Source organism: Halichoerus grypus, chromosome 8, assembly GCF_964656455.1.
Source record: "Halichoerus grypus chromosome 8, mHalGry1.hap1.1, whole genome shotgun sequence".
Classification (NCBI taxonomy): Eukaryota; Metazoa; Chordata; class Mammalia; order Carnivora; family Phocidae; genus Halichoerus; species Halichoerus grypus.
In genome coordinates, this window is record NC_135719.1 from 134,477,075 (window position 1) to 134,493,509 (window position 16,435).

Sequence of the window (16,435 nt, forward strand, 5' to 3'; positions counted from 1 at the left end):
CAGATTTTAAGCAGTGAATCTCTAAACATTTCCCAAAGACTTGGGTAGTTACTTCCTGAGATAGGACTTTAAAGTTTTCTTTTCTTTTCTTTTTTTTTTTTTAAGCTTTGTGTTTTGAATTATCTAAAATGTATTCCATGCACTGTGGCTATGAAATGTTGACGAGTTACAATCTTGATCACCTTCTTTGGATTTGTTTCAGCCAAAGTAATAAGTTTTTACAACTAATTGTAAATATCACCTTTCAGTGGTTTTAATGAACCTAATAAAGAGATATGGTAATTTGCCTGCTCTCTGTAGGCACTTAGCTGTGAGAAAATTAAATTAGGATTAAGCCATATTAACCCTCATTACTTAGAGTAATGGATATATTAACATAACTTAAGACAATAAAACATTGTTATATATGAATCTTCAGAATTTTTCAAAAGAAACATATATGAGATTCTTTTTAGCTATGGTTTAGATGTGGGAGAATGGAAATTTTCCTTACACTTTGAATACAGTGAACCACCTTTAGGGGAACTTGGAGTTACTCCTAGATAGACTCTGCCTCATGCTAACAATATACTTTTCTTTCATTTTTATTTTATTTTCTTTCATTTTTATTTTTAACCTATGCACTTTTTCATTAAAAGGAACCATTTCTTTAAATAGAAATGCTCAAGGATTTGTTGGTAGACCTGTGTTCTTCTTTCCACATGAAGAAAGTATAACCAGGAGGATCTTTTGAAGTTGATAAAAGTTTTAAAAATAGTAAACCTTAAGATCTGCTTTTTGGGACATAAAGAATCCATGCATTTTACTTTACTTTCTGGACAATGGATTTTTTTTTCCTCTGGAAACATAAACCTATATATATACATATATGTATGTATATATACTCTAAATAAACAGTCTTCAATTGTATTCTTCCAAGTTCTTTTTTCTAAGTAAGTTAAATGAAACCTTATCCACATACATCTGGACATACTCAGGGCTTGTCATGTTGGGATTAAGAACTTGGGATGGCATCAACCTGGCTGTCATTGGTTTTTGACATTTGTATCAATGCCCTCCTTTAAAATGGGACATTTTAGACAGTTCTGGGAGGGGTTCTCAAGATCTAAAGCACATTGACGTGACTCAGTGTACATGAGAAGGAAATGTTTCATTGTTTGGTGGTGGTTTCCATGCCAAAATTTTCCAGACGCTGAAGACACTGACCATGTTTTCAGAGAATGGGGATTGGCGAAGTGGCAAGAGGGAGGGGCATGGGCAGCATAGCAGGATTTTAGATGCTAAAACCAATGAAAGGTTGAAGTCCCAAGTTATATTTGCCAAGAATTTAAAAGCTACATCTTCTCTCATCGATGGCCTAACTGTGATAGCCCAAGAGAAGTATGCCAGAAAGGAGGGGTGAAGGGATTTCCTTTACTCATAGCATATAATATCTCCCAAATGTCTTGCAGAAACCAATACTTAGGAGTTGCCAAAATATTTTAACATCATGTTATGGTGCTTCATGTATGTTATGACTTCATGTCCATCTGCAGAATAGGAAGGATGGGAGCAAATATGGACATGGAAAAGGTAAGAAAAAAATGGCATGAGAATCCTAGATCTTTAACATGACAGCAGTGACATTACATGGGAAAATAGTAAAATTCCCATCTTGAATAAAAGTAAATCATGCATGAAACCACTCCCAAAAGGAAAGAAATACAATACAAAATATAACCAATGTGATTTTTTGAGGAGAAAAGGCAGATTCTTCACTCGTCTTATCTCTTAAGAATGAGAGATTGCACCATCTGCTCCCCAAACAGTTATTGCATTTCACTCTGGATTTCTCCTTGGTCTCCTCCCTATGTTTCTCTGAATTTTCAGATTGGCTCTCTTCCTGTGAGCCACATCCTCTCTTTAAATGCTTCCATATTTACCCTCTCTCTCTGCAGCTTATGTGTGACTCTTTGTTAAGCATTTCAAAATATTACATGTTACCGCGTCGTAATACATTGCCTGTATCTAGCACCTTCTTTTCTTAGAACTCAGTGGTGTTCAAACAAATACTGTCTTCCTAATTACTATGTTTTAAAAAGTGATTATTCATTCTATAGGTATAAAGCCATGTCACAATTTGTAGAAGAGAGAGAGAGAGAATGACTAGCTCCCATTGATTCTACAGTGCTTAATCTAACTTGTGTTTGTACACCCATTGAAAGATATCCTCCAGGTTATAATCACTCCTCTTAGTGTGTTATTACCTTCTTCTACAATCTTCTCCATGATACATGAATACATATACCTTTAACCAAACTTAGGGTCATCCATTGTAGTTACCTCTCACATAGCCAGAGTTAGAAACTTGACATTTCCCTCTCCTTTCCTTCCAGCCAGTGACCAAATCCTTGCAATTTTACCTCATCATCAGCTTTGTAGTTTTGAAAACTGTGGCCTGGGGGTCAATTCCTGCCAGCATCCTTATTTTCTGAATAGAGTTTTATTGGAACACACCTACACTCATTTGTTTATATATTGTCTATGGCAGAGTTAAATAGCAAAAGCACAAATTGGTTCTTATCACTCCCCATTTTAAAAAACCTTCAAGGATTCCTTTCTTTGAGGATAAAGCTCAACTTTCAAAATGCAACTATCAAGCCCTATTACTACCTATGTCTCTTCTCCTCCCCCCCTCCTCGACAATAGATATTCCAAGCAAAAGGAACAACTTTAAGTTTTTGTTATATTCCATACCCTACCAGAAAGGACTCTTGATTCCAAAAGACTGAGTTAGGTGCCTCTTCTATGTTTCTTAATAAAATGTTCTATTTCTCTTAATCTAGCACTTGCTACAATCGAGTTGCTGTTTCACTTACTTGTCTGAATACTCTGCAATAATCTACTTCCTGCTGACACATTTACCAGTATAAATTACAGTGTCTGGCATATATAGTATATCATAGAGTTTCAGAAATATTTAATTATGTAAACAACAAAATATGGATGCCATGTACATACTAAGGGGAAAAACAACTACCATGTGAAGTTTATAAAAGTACAAAGAGAACAACCAAATTTAGAGAGAGCTAGACAAGGCCCAAGAGTAAGTAGAAAGAATATGGATTTGTTGGGAAATTAGCTAAATTTGAGTAGGTAATATGGTCTAACTATGAGAAAGCATGAGGCAATAACCAGACATATTTAGTGGAATGTGATATGCAAGCACCAGGAAACAGTCCCATAGCTGTACTTCACACTGCTTAGTCCATTATTATAAGTGTGTTGACATTATCACTTCCATATTACCTTATTATTAATGATTCTAACTTACCCTCTGAAATTATTTAGAGATACATTTTGATTAATTGTTATTATGCTTAGCAATTGCTTAGTTTGAATCTCACTTATTTTGAAATATGTGTAAAATACTAGCATGATAGGAGCAAACTGTTAGAAAATAAAAAGAGAGACGGTAGGATCAATGATGAATCTGAAGAAAATTACTGTTGTAGGTATAGGAAATACATGCTTCATTATCCATAAACATTGTATTAATTGTCACCCATCATCAATATGTTCTATAGCTTGTTTATATAGAGATGGTTATGGATTGTCTCTGATCCAGCCGTATGCTCTTTCTCTGTGTATAAATGTCATCCTGCTGTGAGACTCATCAAGTTTTCCATTCCATCTATACAGAAGGAAGATAGCTTGCTTTTATATAAGCTCCAAAATTTGCCTTATTAGACCAACATCTAACCATCAGAGCCATGGCTTTTCCTAAGGTGTAAACAAATGGAGGGAGTCAAACGGCAAAAAAAAAAGCAGCCAAGAAATTAATTCAATTTACCGTATCTAGAACTTCCCAAAAATCTTGGAAACTAGGAATTAATATTATCTTCTTCAACTAAATTGTAAAATTAATAATATTAAAATATACATTGATATGTTCCTGCACAAATTTCAGCCAGCAGCTATTTAAATGGTCTTGTTTGCATTAATTCTTTTGGGATCTTTGCTATTATAGTTAATAAGAACTACATTCCAACTGATAAATGTGTTTGAAAACATTTCCATGAAGGAAAATGTTAATAAATAAATAATAAAATATTTACAAATGAGAAGAGGATTTTACAGACTTTGGAAGCTAAATGTAACCAAAATTTCAAGAAGAACCTTGAGCAGATTAGTCCTAGTGAATACCAAATGTACCCCCATCCATATCCTAAAGGTGGCCTGGCTTCTTAGTTGTCTCAAGTGGCCCATTCATACATAAAAAGACTTTGACAGCAGGACATACAAATCCGTAAGCAATAATACTTGCCTCTTCATCTCACCCAAAGTATCCACAGGAAGGATTCTCAGCATTCTTTTTCTATCTATAACTTTATAGCATTAGTTTCCAAAGGTGGAAAAAAAAAAAAGAAAAGGAATATTATGGGATTCACATAAATGATTTGACTTATCCTGAGAAAGGAAATCCCCCCCACAGTTCTTAATGGTTATGTGACTGGGACAAGCCATGTTTGTACTGTTTGAATACATATCCCCTTACTCCTGCCTGGTGGGATTCAGAGTCACCCACTAAGCATGATTAACTAATGACTGAAATGAAATCCTGTCAGTTAAGAAAATCTCAAAGGCTTCCTGGAGTTAGGTTGGAAAGATGTCACTAATAGAAGGGCTGTACTTTATGCTTTTGCAATGTTTATAGAACCTCTAACACAATGGAATGTGATTAATGAGGCTCTCCAAACTCTAGCCCAAGCATGGAACTTTGTACTTGTCATATCTAAAGATCAGCCCTTTATCACCCTCATCACAGAAGAAATGTAAACCAGAACCTGATCATTTCCCAGAGGAGTTACCCTGGTTTTCATCCTCAAGTAAGCTAAGGGGTTAAAGAGGAGACATTCACATTTTTTTTAATAAGAATGACACTTTTGCTTAGGGAAATGCTTTTCTCATAGATATATCTACATTTACCATTTTATTCTATGCTTACAAAACGATGCAAAGCAAGTTTGCCAGGAATTATTATCACCTCTGAGAAGAGACATCTGGGGCCTCAGAAAATTGTGTGGCTTTCCTAAATCTTCAGCTAGCTGGGAACATATTTGATACCAGAACTCAGCCTGCTTCTCTTCCAAATAGATTGAAACATGCTCCTATACTTAAACACATCCTATAAGGCATTGACAAAGAACTTGGCCAATTAGCGAATTTTCTTAATATCTTCAAACCCAGTCTCTACTCTTTTCCTAAAGCCTGAGAGTAATGTTAAAAATGAAAAAAAAATGTGATTTTTCTAACTATGATAAAATATTTTTCATTGTGTCGATTCAAGACATTGATCTCAAAACCTTCAAAATTGTGTTTTTTTGCCCATTCCAAGCTCACACCTCATTAAATGTGCTCCCCCTCATCTCTCTTCCATCTGGGAGGCTGCTGTGAATGCGTGATGGATGGCTCACAGCACAGGTCCAGTTGATCTAGCCCCACTTCCAACCTCTTCTATTCTAGCAACAATTTCCGGAGGCCTGAAAAACAAGGTCTTCCTGGCTGGAGAAAAGTTATTAAAGAGCACATAAACTTGATTTCACCACATCTAGTGGGCAAGCTCCTGTTGGAGAAAAATTAATGTAGAATACCAACCAGGGCCCATTTTCAACTGAGAACAACTATGTCAGTTGTCCTGAAGCTCCTCATGTGAGGATTATAAATCTGTACTTTGGATCCTTTTATACTGTTGAAGGTAGATGTAGATTATTCTTCCTAGACATCTCATCAGCAGTACCCAGAAAAGCATGAAGCAGTTCATCCCTCGGTAATAGACATGACATGCCCTTATTCTATTTCCTTCTTCTTTCTTGTCTGCTTTAGCTAATTTTTTTTTCAGGTAATCCTCCTAGTAAAATGACATGTTTATCTCTCCTAGGCATTAAAGTGGAAACCGTGGAGAAACACCTTTGGTGGTTTTGCTTTATTTATTTGCTGGTTGCTCACAGTTTGGGAGCTGTCATTATTTGAGAAAAGAAAGACTCTTGATCTGAGCTCCTTGATGGACAAGATGTTGTCTTTATTTTTATTTTTTTTTCCTTTGGCAACTGATACTCTGTCTGACTTTCTTCTTAACCCATCTGTCTTACGCTTTCTTGTTTTGCCAGAAAAAAAGAAAAATATGACATCCTCACAAAATGGTATTTATATTGCCCTAACTGGACAGAAAGAAAGAAGATTCCTGATTGATGACTATATAAAGGAATTAAGCTATTCAAAGGGTATGTTAAAATAATTGATCATTCTATTATCAAAAATGGATTTTTATTAGTAAAACATCATGTTTCCTTGAGCCATAGTAAACAAATGTACTATGTGTTGTAAAAATAGAAGACTCTTTTTGGCAGAGGAGTCTGGTGAGCAGAGAACTTAATACAAAAGCAGAGAATTTGTTTTCCCTTATTGACTCACAGATATTTTTTAGATGTTACTTTTTTTTTTACAGAGAATAGAGTGGAAAGACTATGTCACCCTGTATTCTGTTTATTTTACTTCTGAATTTTTACAGATCACATGGGTGGATTTAATCAGATTGTAAATGATCTGCTCTTTTGAAAAAGTAGGTTAATAGGTAGAATGTTTAGACACACATATTAGTTTATTATTTCTACTATTCTCCATATTCTTTATTTATTAGTCTTAAGATAATTCAAGCCCTATTTATTGGTGATGTAAGAGGATCTAGCAAGAATATTACCAAGATTAAATATTCATAGATGTTGACATCAATCCTCTTAGCTTTTTAAAAATAATTTTATTTAGACATATTTTGCATATCATATAATTCACTCCTTTTGAGTGTACAATTCAATTCTTACTTTGAGTAAATTTGCCAAGTTATGCATACATCACCATGAATCAATTTTAAAACATTTTAATCACTGCATTATGATCTCTTATGCACATTTACGGTAAATCTCTGTTCCTTCTTCCTCTGGCAGCTACTGATTTGCTGTCTTCAAAAACTTTGTTTCTCTGTAATTTTTATAAATTAAGTCACACAATACTTGGTCTCTCGAGTATAACTTCTTTTATAGAGCAAAATTATTTTGAAGTTCACCCATGCTTTACCATGTATCCTTACTTTGTTCAAATAGCAGTCCATTGCATGGATACACTACATTTTGTCTATGTGTTCAGCAGCTGATAGACATGTAGGCTGTTTCCAGTTTGGGGCTACTATGAAACATGCTGCTAAGAGCATTCATGGAGAAGTGTTTGTGTGGACGTATGTTTCCATTTTCTTGGGTAGATAGATATGCCAGATAGTCCACCTAAGGGTAGAATTTCTGGGTTGTATGGTAAATTTATGTTTAACTTTTTAAGAAACCTTCATGCAAAAGTAGCTGTACTATTTTACTAATGTCCCATCATTAAGGTATGTGGATTCCAATTTCTCTACTTGCTTACCAACACTGGTTATTTTCTGTCTTTTTTATTATAGCCATTCTAATGGGAGTGAACTGGTTCCTTACTGTGGTTTTGTTTTCCTAATGTTGTTGAGACTCCCTTGGCTTTCACAGGCTTACTTCTATAATTTTTAAGTCTGTCTCTTAGGATGGACATGTAAGAAATACAGGATATTTTTTAAGGAAACTGTTTTAATTTATAGAGATTTAGAAATACATTTAAATAAATTTGGTTTTATCCATAATGATAAGAAAATATTATTTCCTGTTGATGAGAGACCAAAATCTACATCAGGGTAGTGGCTAAACTCTGGACAGGTTTCTGGAGATCTGGCATCTACTGCTAGCTGCTTCACTGTTTCTGTGACCTACGACATGAGGGTGGAGGCCGAGAGCTCTCAGACACAGTCATCCATTTGGGAATGGTGTAAGGGATAAACATCCTACAAATGAGGTATTTTATTTTATTTGTTAAGGATTTTTTATTTATTTATTTGACAGAGAGAGAGAGCAAGAGATGGAACACAAGCAGGGAGAGTGGGAGAGGGAGAAGCAGGCTTCTTGCTGAGCAGGGAGCCTGATGCAGGACTCGATCCCAGGACCCTGGGATCATGACCTGAGCCGAAGGCAGACGCTTAACGACTGAGCCATCCAAGCACCCCAAATGGAGGTATTTTAAAGGTTAACTTCTTGTCTTTCTACTAGCTCTGATTGGTAATCCATATTCTTGTATCTGCACACTTAATAATCTGACATGATTCCATTTATAAAGCATTAAAGTAAAAGAAGAGGAAACTGTGCTATTGAAACTCAAAACTGCAGCACAATCCCTAGAAATAAAATTAAATACAGAATCCAAAGACAGAATGATTCAGATATTTTCACAGTTTCATATTGTTTGAGATTCATTAGATATCTCTTCAAAACACCAAGGAAAATGGGAAAGCCTTTGGAAATCAAGCTTTTAATGCCTTCTTTGGAGATAGGAACACCATGGTCTTTGCCAACCTATACACCAGACTGTGATCAACAATGGTCCTTTGGTGTTTAGGAAGAAAAATTTAATTCATGCCCTTGTACTATCAATAAGGAGTAGAAATCAAATGCGAATAAGCTCACTTCATTCATATCATATGGCTTTCTAGTGTGTCAAATAAATATGGTACTAATGGAAACTTCCAAAGGTGACACAGAGAGACAGAGGAAGAGACACTATCTGTGAGGAGCTACCTCTCTAAACTTTTCACTATCGAGTTTTAGTGACAATTTACTTTTTCAAAAATGTTTCAAGTGGAGAGAAGGGGAACATGAAATCTAAGTTGTTCCAACTGAGTAAGCAAATGAGATGACTAAATTCAGAAGATTCAAGCATGAAAATAATCTAGCTATAAAATAAAAAAAAAATAAAGAATCACTTGGAAAAGTTTAGTTACTTCTATTAGCTAAGTGGAGGAACTACAAAAGAAAATTGGCCAACAGCAATTATATGAATTTTTCAGCGATACTGTGAAATGATAGCTAAGAATTCCGTATGTTGGACAAGTTCATTGTTTAGGTAGTTCAAAACTTGGTTGACTGGCACCCGAAAGTATTGTTTGGAGCAATTTTGCAGGAGTTTAGCAACTCTGTACCTTTGAAGCTCTGAAACTTTGTGTAAAACAGGTTATCAGAAAAGCCAGGAATGTCTTAAGATTATACGGAGTAAAAGAGATCTCACATTAAATTATGTTCCGTAAAACACAGTCATTACATAAATAATAATAGTTTGCTCTTAATTTGAGCTTCGAAATAACCCACTTCACTCACTGCTTATATATTTACCCTGGCAGATCGTTTGGTTTTTCCCTTTGGGATAAAAGAGAAACTGAGGCCTTGGGCTGTTATTGATTTCCCTGATAAAGTAGTAGAGACTTGAAGTCCCGCCATCCAAGTCCAATTTCAGACCTCTTGCAACTACATATAGCTTAATCGATATAGTATTTATCCTTATAATAAGAGTCGGGCAGGCTTGAAAATTATCTCTGACCTTTTAAAGAATGCAATTTTATTTTTTCTAATATATCAATAGACAGTGGGAAGTATATGTGCGTGTGTTTGTAGATAGATAGATGATAGATAGATATGTAGTCTAGTGGGAAGTTATATATATTTGTTATATGTTTTAGATATATATTCTAATTCAGAATCTTTTTTACTCACTCAACGAAATATGTTTTCTCAGATTAAAATGGCACTTCCCTCTTCATCGGAACTGTAGTCAGATACAGAAGGCTCGGTAACATTTGCTACAATTGTAGCACCTATGTTCAAATCAGTCTCTGGGTAGATCTTTCATCTCTTCTTAAAATGACTTCCATCTTTATATCAACCATATACTCTTTTGAAAAAGGGCATTTCCCTCATTTACTCTTCCCCAGTGCTGTTGGAGAATGTTTGCTTCAAGTTTTTGCCAGTTTCCCTTTGGAACAGAGAGCAAGTGCTTGACAAATGGCAGGTTTATGTATGAGGAGATCTCCATGGTTTAACATGCTTTTGTTTCCTGTCAGTGTGGACCTTCTGTTTTTGTTCACGCATAATCATCTTGTAACCTGCATGGAGAGGCAAAGCAACCAAGGCTTAGGGGAAATGGATAGTCAAGCAATTACTCCTACACTGATTTTCCAATTTTTGGCCCAAAGAGATTTCCCTGAGACAGGGGACTCCGGTTGGTTCCTGGGGTTGCTGTATGCAGAAGGCTGGATGTAAAAATAATGTCACAAGTCCCCTATAAAATCAGTACATTATCAAGAAAGCCTCCTCATCACTTGGATGAGGACTTCCCTCCTCAGAGAATCTGTTTCAGGGCACTAACATGCTTTGCATATACCAAATTGTTTTACTTACCTAATGAGTATGTAATTATTTAAAGTGTATCACTACTACAGTGAGAGTTTTTATAGAACAGGGATTAAGTCTATTTATCAAAGTTCTGCTACATGTTTTGTGTTTTCTACAAATGTTTGTTGGATAAATGGATGAACCACAAACTGTATCATGGTGTTTCAAATCCGGCAGAGTATGCATTTCAATGTCACAGATTCACATGAATCATACCACACTCACAAAAAGTGCATAAAGAGTGTTTTATACTCATGTGAGAAATGAAAAGCCACCTACCCACAGTGTGTTAATCATGGATTTTCTTACAGTGGCTCTCATCTTAGAAGAAAGGTTGGCTTTCTCTCTAATTGCTACAGAAGCTTATTCATGAACTTAAGACTCATGCTTCAAGCATTTACCAGAATAAAAGAAAGGTAAGACCAACTAAATTCTTTGAGACCCTTAGACTATCCAGAGACAAACTAGTTGATTGCTATTGTCCCTTGGAGGGAGAATGAAATGAACACCAAACTCTCAGAAAACCATGAAAGGGAGAAAGGGATAAGAGGTCATGGATGCCAACTTTTTGTAGGAAAGTTGGAATTCTAAACCAACCAGATGTGACAATGAGAACTAGGAAGGTAGGATACATTTCAGAAAAGAACCAACAGGATTTGGAGACTGGGTTTGGGGATTGTAAAGCATGGAGTAGTGAAGATGGGTTCAAAATATATAGCCAAGAGGAGATAGTTGAACACTTTCCTAAGGATATAGAATACGGGGACAGAGGTGCCTGGGAGATTATTCCTAGGTGGATTCAATATTTGGGGTGTTTATCAGTTGCACTAAATGCTTAGTTTGTGCATTTACAAATTTTAAATCCATGAGGGTCAGCAGGACTTAGTGGCTCACTTCCAAAGAACAGAGTATGGAAAAGGATAGATACCTTTGTAGTGGAGAAACCTTGCACACAATACCTTAGAGAGTGATGATGTTATCATCAGTGACATCATGCTGATATCATGCTCCACCTGCTATGATGAGATGAGAACAGCACTCCACCTCCCTTGTATTTTTTTCCCCGCAAACCCAGAACTAGAGTCAGATCAGACAAACCCGAATGGAAAGACAAAATACATGACCACTATTCTTCAGAACTCCCAGATTCATTAAAAACAAGGAAAGACCGAGGAATTGTCACAAAGCACAGGAGATATGATGACTAAAGGCAATGTGGTAGAATTGATGGGATCCTGAAACAGAAACAGGATGTTAGTGGAAAAACTGATGATATACCAGCAAAGCCTGGAGTTTAGTTAATAGCAACAGAGCAGTGTTGGTTTCTTGTTTTGATAAATGTTCCAAGGTAATGTAAGATGATAACATTAGGGGAAGCTGTTCAGGTTGATGTAACTTTCCAATGTTTTGAAGGCTGGGACTCTGTGATGTAATGATAATATTGTTAGCAATAACTGAATAACAACTGAAACTTCTAAAGCACTTTCCTATGCACTGACTCATGATGTGACAATATTATGAGGCTGGTAGAACAGGTATTTTTATGCCCATTTTATTAATGAGTAAACAGTGGCTCAGAGCCAATCTTACCCAGGATCAAAATTTTCAGGAGCTTGGGCTTAAACCATGATCTTACAAATCCAAATCCTGTGTTATCTTTACTTCTGCAAAGTGTTATTATTATGTTTTAAGATTTTATTTATTTATTCATGAGAGACAGAGGGAGAGGGAGAAGGCTCCCTGCAAGGAGTCAAGTCCAATGTGGGGACTTGATCCCAGGACCCTGGGGATCACAACCTGAGCCAAAGGCAGATGCTTAACCAACTGAGCCACCCAGGCACCCTTCCACAAGGTAGAAACACAGGAAAATGTACATGTGGATTGTATAGTTGGGGGAGTGTGCAAAAAACATGGAGAGGGGCACGAAAGGTTTGAGATGGCAGTCAAGTTTCAACGTTGATGTGAAAACACCATCGAGGAATGAAGTCCAAAGAATAACGAATGAGCTAACTTTCTGTTATTTTTTTAAGGTTTTATTTGTTTGTTTGTTTGTTTATTTATTTATTTATTTATTTATTTATTTATTTAAGGGAGAGTGCACCCCAGAGAGAGTGCACAGGTGGGGGAAGGGGCAGAGGGATAGGGACAGAAAATCTTCAAGCAGACTCCCTGCTGAGCATGGAGCCCCACAAGGGGCTAGTTCTCAGGACTCTGAGATCATGACCTGAGCCAAAATTAAAGTCAGACACTTAACTGACTGAACCACCCAGGTTCCCCATGACTTTCCATTTTTTGAGGCTCACAGATTTGCTTTTTGTTTCTCTACTCTTCTACCCTTTTGTATTAGCGATGGTTTCTTAATAAAAATAAAGTAACCTAATTATCCCAGTTTTGTGAGTCTGCAAAATTATTACCCTCTGGAGCCCCTGAACCACATTTACTACTCTTTCGCTTCCTGTGGTTCCACCATCACACATTTCTAAAGCTGACTTATGGGTCATGTGGTTAAGAAACTTGTTACAGTTATTCTGTTCATACATTTGATGTGATGCCTTTCTGTACTTAATTTTCCTTGTCCTGATTACAGTCATCCCATCAATAGTCTTTAGTAGGGAGCACAGACAGATGATAGTGTTTGTTTATAATTTATAAAAAGCTATAATCTAAAATACAAATTTTGTACATCTGCAGCCACCTCGTCTCACTTTTTTAATCTTACTCATTTTCTGGCAGCATAAATCAGAAAGTAAAACCTGCACGGAGTTCCATTTTCTTTTAAACAGAAACGTATTCTTAAAGATGAAATAATTATACTGTTACCTCAGATCAAGGTTTCAAAGAAAGAACCTCATGTGGATATTTATGTACACTTAAACACAAGAAGATGAGTATTTAAAAGGAGGTAGATTAGTATTTGTCCTAAAATGTGGTCTTCCGTGTTGATTCGGCTGGCTGAAGAGCTCTCCCTATGCTTTGCTGCCACCTTGGCAAACTAGAAGGATTTACAAGGAAATTCTGCACCAGGCCGGCTGGAAAGTGTTCCCATTACCTCCGTGCGCAAAGCCCGGCTCCGGAGGCGTTTGAAATGGCTATTACAGATTCCCATTGGCTTGGGTATGTTGCAGAGAGAACTTAGAACATCTATCCTGTGGAGAAACACATTTTTTTTTTCCTTTTAAAAATAACTCAGTTTTCGCAAGATCCACGTGCTACCCTCTAAATGATTTTTAAAGACTCTTTCTTTCTTTAGTCCAGAACGGAGATGGAGAAAAGGGGAATCTGTAGAAGATTGTCTGAGTTTGCGCTGTGGGCGACGTTCTGGCTCACTGGGGTGTGCCGGTGACAGCAGAGGCCTTGAGCTGTCAGTTTCTCTTGTCTAAGCTTCCATTTCACGTCTAGGAGGTGACTCGCCTCCAACTCCAGTTTACTTCTTGGGAGTCAGGAGCACTTAGACAAAGCTGTTTACAAAACGCAAAGCATCTGTGCGGCCAAGGCTGAGCCTCACTTATTCACTTTCTCTCTCTCATTAAAACAAAACAAACCCCCAAATTCATTCATTCATTCATTCATTCACTCGTTCATTCATTCTGCTTCCAAAGGAGCTGGGGAAATATTGCCGATCAAAATTTAGGCACTAAAGCTGACCTGCTGTTTTCAGTATTGGGACTCAGATATATTTTCTGCATCATCATTCTTGTCTGTGCTTCCCCTGTTTATTCCATTCTAAGGCACGTTCTCTCTCCCTTCCATCTCCCTATTCACAGCTCCCTCAAACCAGCCCCTTCCCCATCTTCTGGCGTCTTGGTCTTATTTGAATATGTGGTCATTCGCCATTGCCTACACTGGGTGAGTGGGTGAGAGACAGCTTTCCCTGCGGTTTCATTTAAATTTTGCGTGGGTGGATGGGTACCCTCCACCATTCGTCTCGCACACGCAAAACAGTTATAAGCTAGAATTAGAATGAGCGGAGAGTTCCACATCTTCAAAGCACCGCTAGGAAAGGAAATAATACGGGAGGCGGGAAAGAGGAAGAAATAAAGGAATAAAACCCAACTTTGCTGGCAACTTCAATAAATCTGGTAACTGGAGGCAAAAAATAGATTCCGAGGGCTGGGTCTGGTCCGGATGAAACGCTGGGGCTCCTTCCCATGCCGGAGTCTGGCGCTGGAAGCCTGCCACTGGCGTCTTGCCACGCGAATGCCCCCAGACAGCAACACACCCACTGGAAACGCACGTGAACAAAGCTCTCGCCCCGGGAGCCGCCGCTTGCGGTTTCCGAGTCAATTCTAGCTTCTCCAGGGAGTGTAGGGCGCACACAGGGTTAAATTAGTTCCCTCCCCAGTAGGAGGGAGAGAAGGGGGAGGGGGGAAACAGCATACAGTCTCAGGCTGGGTACCTGGTAGTTAGTTGTACGTTCGAAACCTGTCGCTGTCCCTTGCGAGTTTCGCATCTTCCATTGTCACCGCAGAGGAACGAGCGCTCCGAGATAACATCAGTGGCCACAATCTCCGTGCCAAGGCGCTGCGCTGCTTCCGCCCGGGGTGCGTCTTTGGCCCTCGGTTCCGGGTGTCTAGCAGCTGCGAGGCGGCAGCACTGCGCCTGCCGCTGTGTCCACCCAGCCCCGGGATCAGGTTGGCGGTTCTCAACGATGGGCAGGAGGGACCTTGGCGGTGACCCCTAAAACAATACCATGCCCCGGGATCCCCGCTGCTGCCGCGCCAGCTTCTTCCCTTTCCACCTCCCCGACCCGGTCGGATTCGGATGAGCGCACTGCGAGGAGACACGGCGGCCGCCAGGTAAAGGGACAGAGGTGCCAGGTGGAGTTTCCCATAACAGCCAGGGCTGCTGCTACGCGGTTGGGGGGAGATATATTATTATTATTATTATTATTATTATTATTATTATTATTATTTTGAACCAGCGTAGGGTGGTCAATGGGATGGGATGTTTTGGCTTTTTCTTGCCTCCAGAGAGAGCATAGGCTGCTTAACTCTTCCCCCCGACTTTAGGGAGGTCTATTTGCAGGTAGAATTCGCCTCCTCGAAAGAGTTTGGTAACTGAGCTTTGGGTCAAAACACACATTTGCCAGTCTGCTGGGAGGATCGATCCCAAATTGGGGTTCTGGAGCCATTAAGCTTGCTGTAATCCAGCCTCTCACTTCCCAGAATGAATAGGATAACTTCTAGGAGTAACACCCCCTACTCCTCCACCCCCGCGTCCACTCCATCTGCTGATAATGTCACCGATGTTATCAAGCGGTTGCATCTAAAGCCACCAGCCCGCCTCCTGCCCGCAATCCGGGATTGCTTCGTGGCTAAGAAGATGCCGAGGATGCCAGTGCATTTTCCTGCGAGTTGGGGAGAGGGTTACTTTTTCCCCCAAACCAAGTCTTTCTCCAGCTTTGCTGGTCTTCAGCGGCCCGGCACTGAGCTCGGACCCGCGCGTCTTCCCCGCGCGCCAGCGGGGGCGATGAAGGCGCAGGCAGCACACCAGGCTGAACTGGGGTTGCGTTGTCTCAGCCGCGTGCGTGGGACGCAGAGAGGGGGCGGAAAGCTCCGGGCCCCCCACCAGATCTAAGTGCCGGGGCCAGGCGGCGGCGAGGAGGGAGGGAGCAGAGCCTCGCCAGCTGCCACCGTGTCCCCGCGCGGGCTTGGAGTCGCCTGGAAAGATCCCTCCGCCGCGCTGACCAGTCCCGGGTTCGTCTCCGCGCCTTCAGGGCGGGCGCGGTCACTTTTCATTTTTAATCAGGCCCAAGATCAAGGTTGCCAGTTGAGGTCGGGTCATTAACCAGGGAAATTAAGTATCTGGGAAGAGGGTGACTGGGGCCGACTGGACTCTCAGTGATGCCCGGGAAACTCCGGGATCGCGTGGGGCTCCGGCCAGCGACAGCTGCTGGTGGAGGTGGAGGCCACCGTGGCTGTCGACGCTGGCGCTTTGCTCCTGGAACCTCCCAGCAAGATGGCACTCACTGTCTGTCCTAGTCCAATTAACTCCCCCCCCGGCGTGCCCCCTCCTCCTCTGGATACTTGTTAGTCACACACTGAGTTTGAGGAGAAGAGAGGTTATGTCGATGTAAATCAAAGTATTTTCCTGACCACTTTGCATAA

The 16,435-nt window shown here is 39.5% G+C and overlaps 1 protein-coding gene and 1 long non-coding RNA gene across 2 annotated transcripts in view; one reads left to right on the plus strand and one right to left on the minus strand.

Annotated features, from left to right (window-relative positions):
* The window catches only part of LOC144378875 (uncharacterized), a 76,910-nt gene extending 62,049 nt beyond the window's left edge, over window positions 1-14,861 (minus strand). The window contains exon 1 of the long non-coding RNA XR_013440799.1: window positions 14,725-14,861. This is a non-coding gene — a long non-coding RNA (uncharacterized LOC144378875). The remainder of the gene's footprint in view (window positions 1-14,724) is intronic.
* FLRT2 (fibronectin leucine rich transmembrane protein 2) overlaps window positions 12,129-16,435 on the plus strand; it is a 94,765-nt gene continuing 90,458 nt past the window's right edge. The window contains exon 1 of the mRNA XM_036069435.2: window positions 12,129-15,124. The gene's annotated coding sequence lies outside the window, so the exon portion shown is untranslated. The remainder of the gene's footprint in view (window positions 15,125-16,435) is intronic.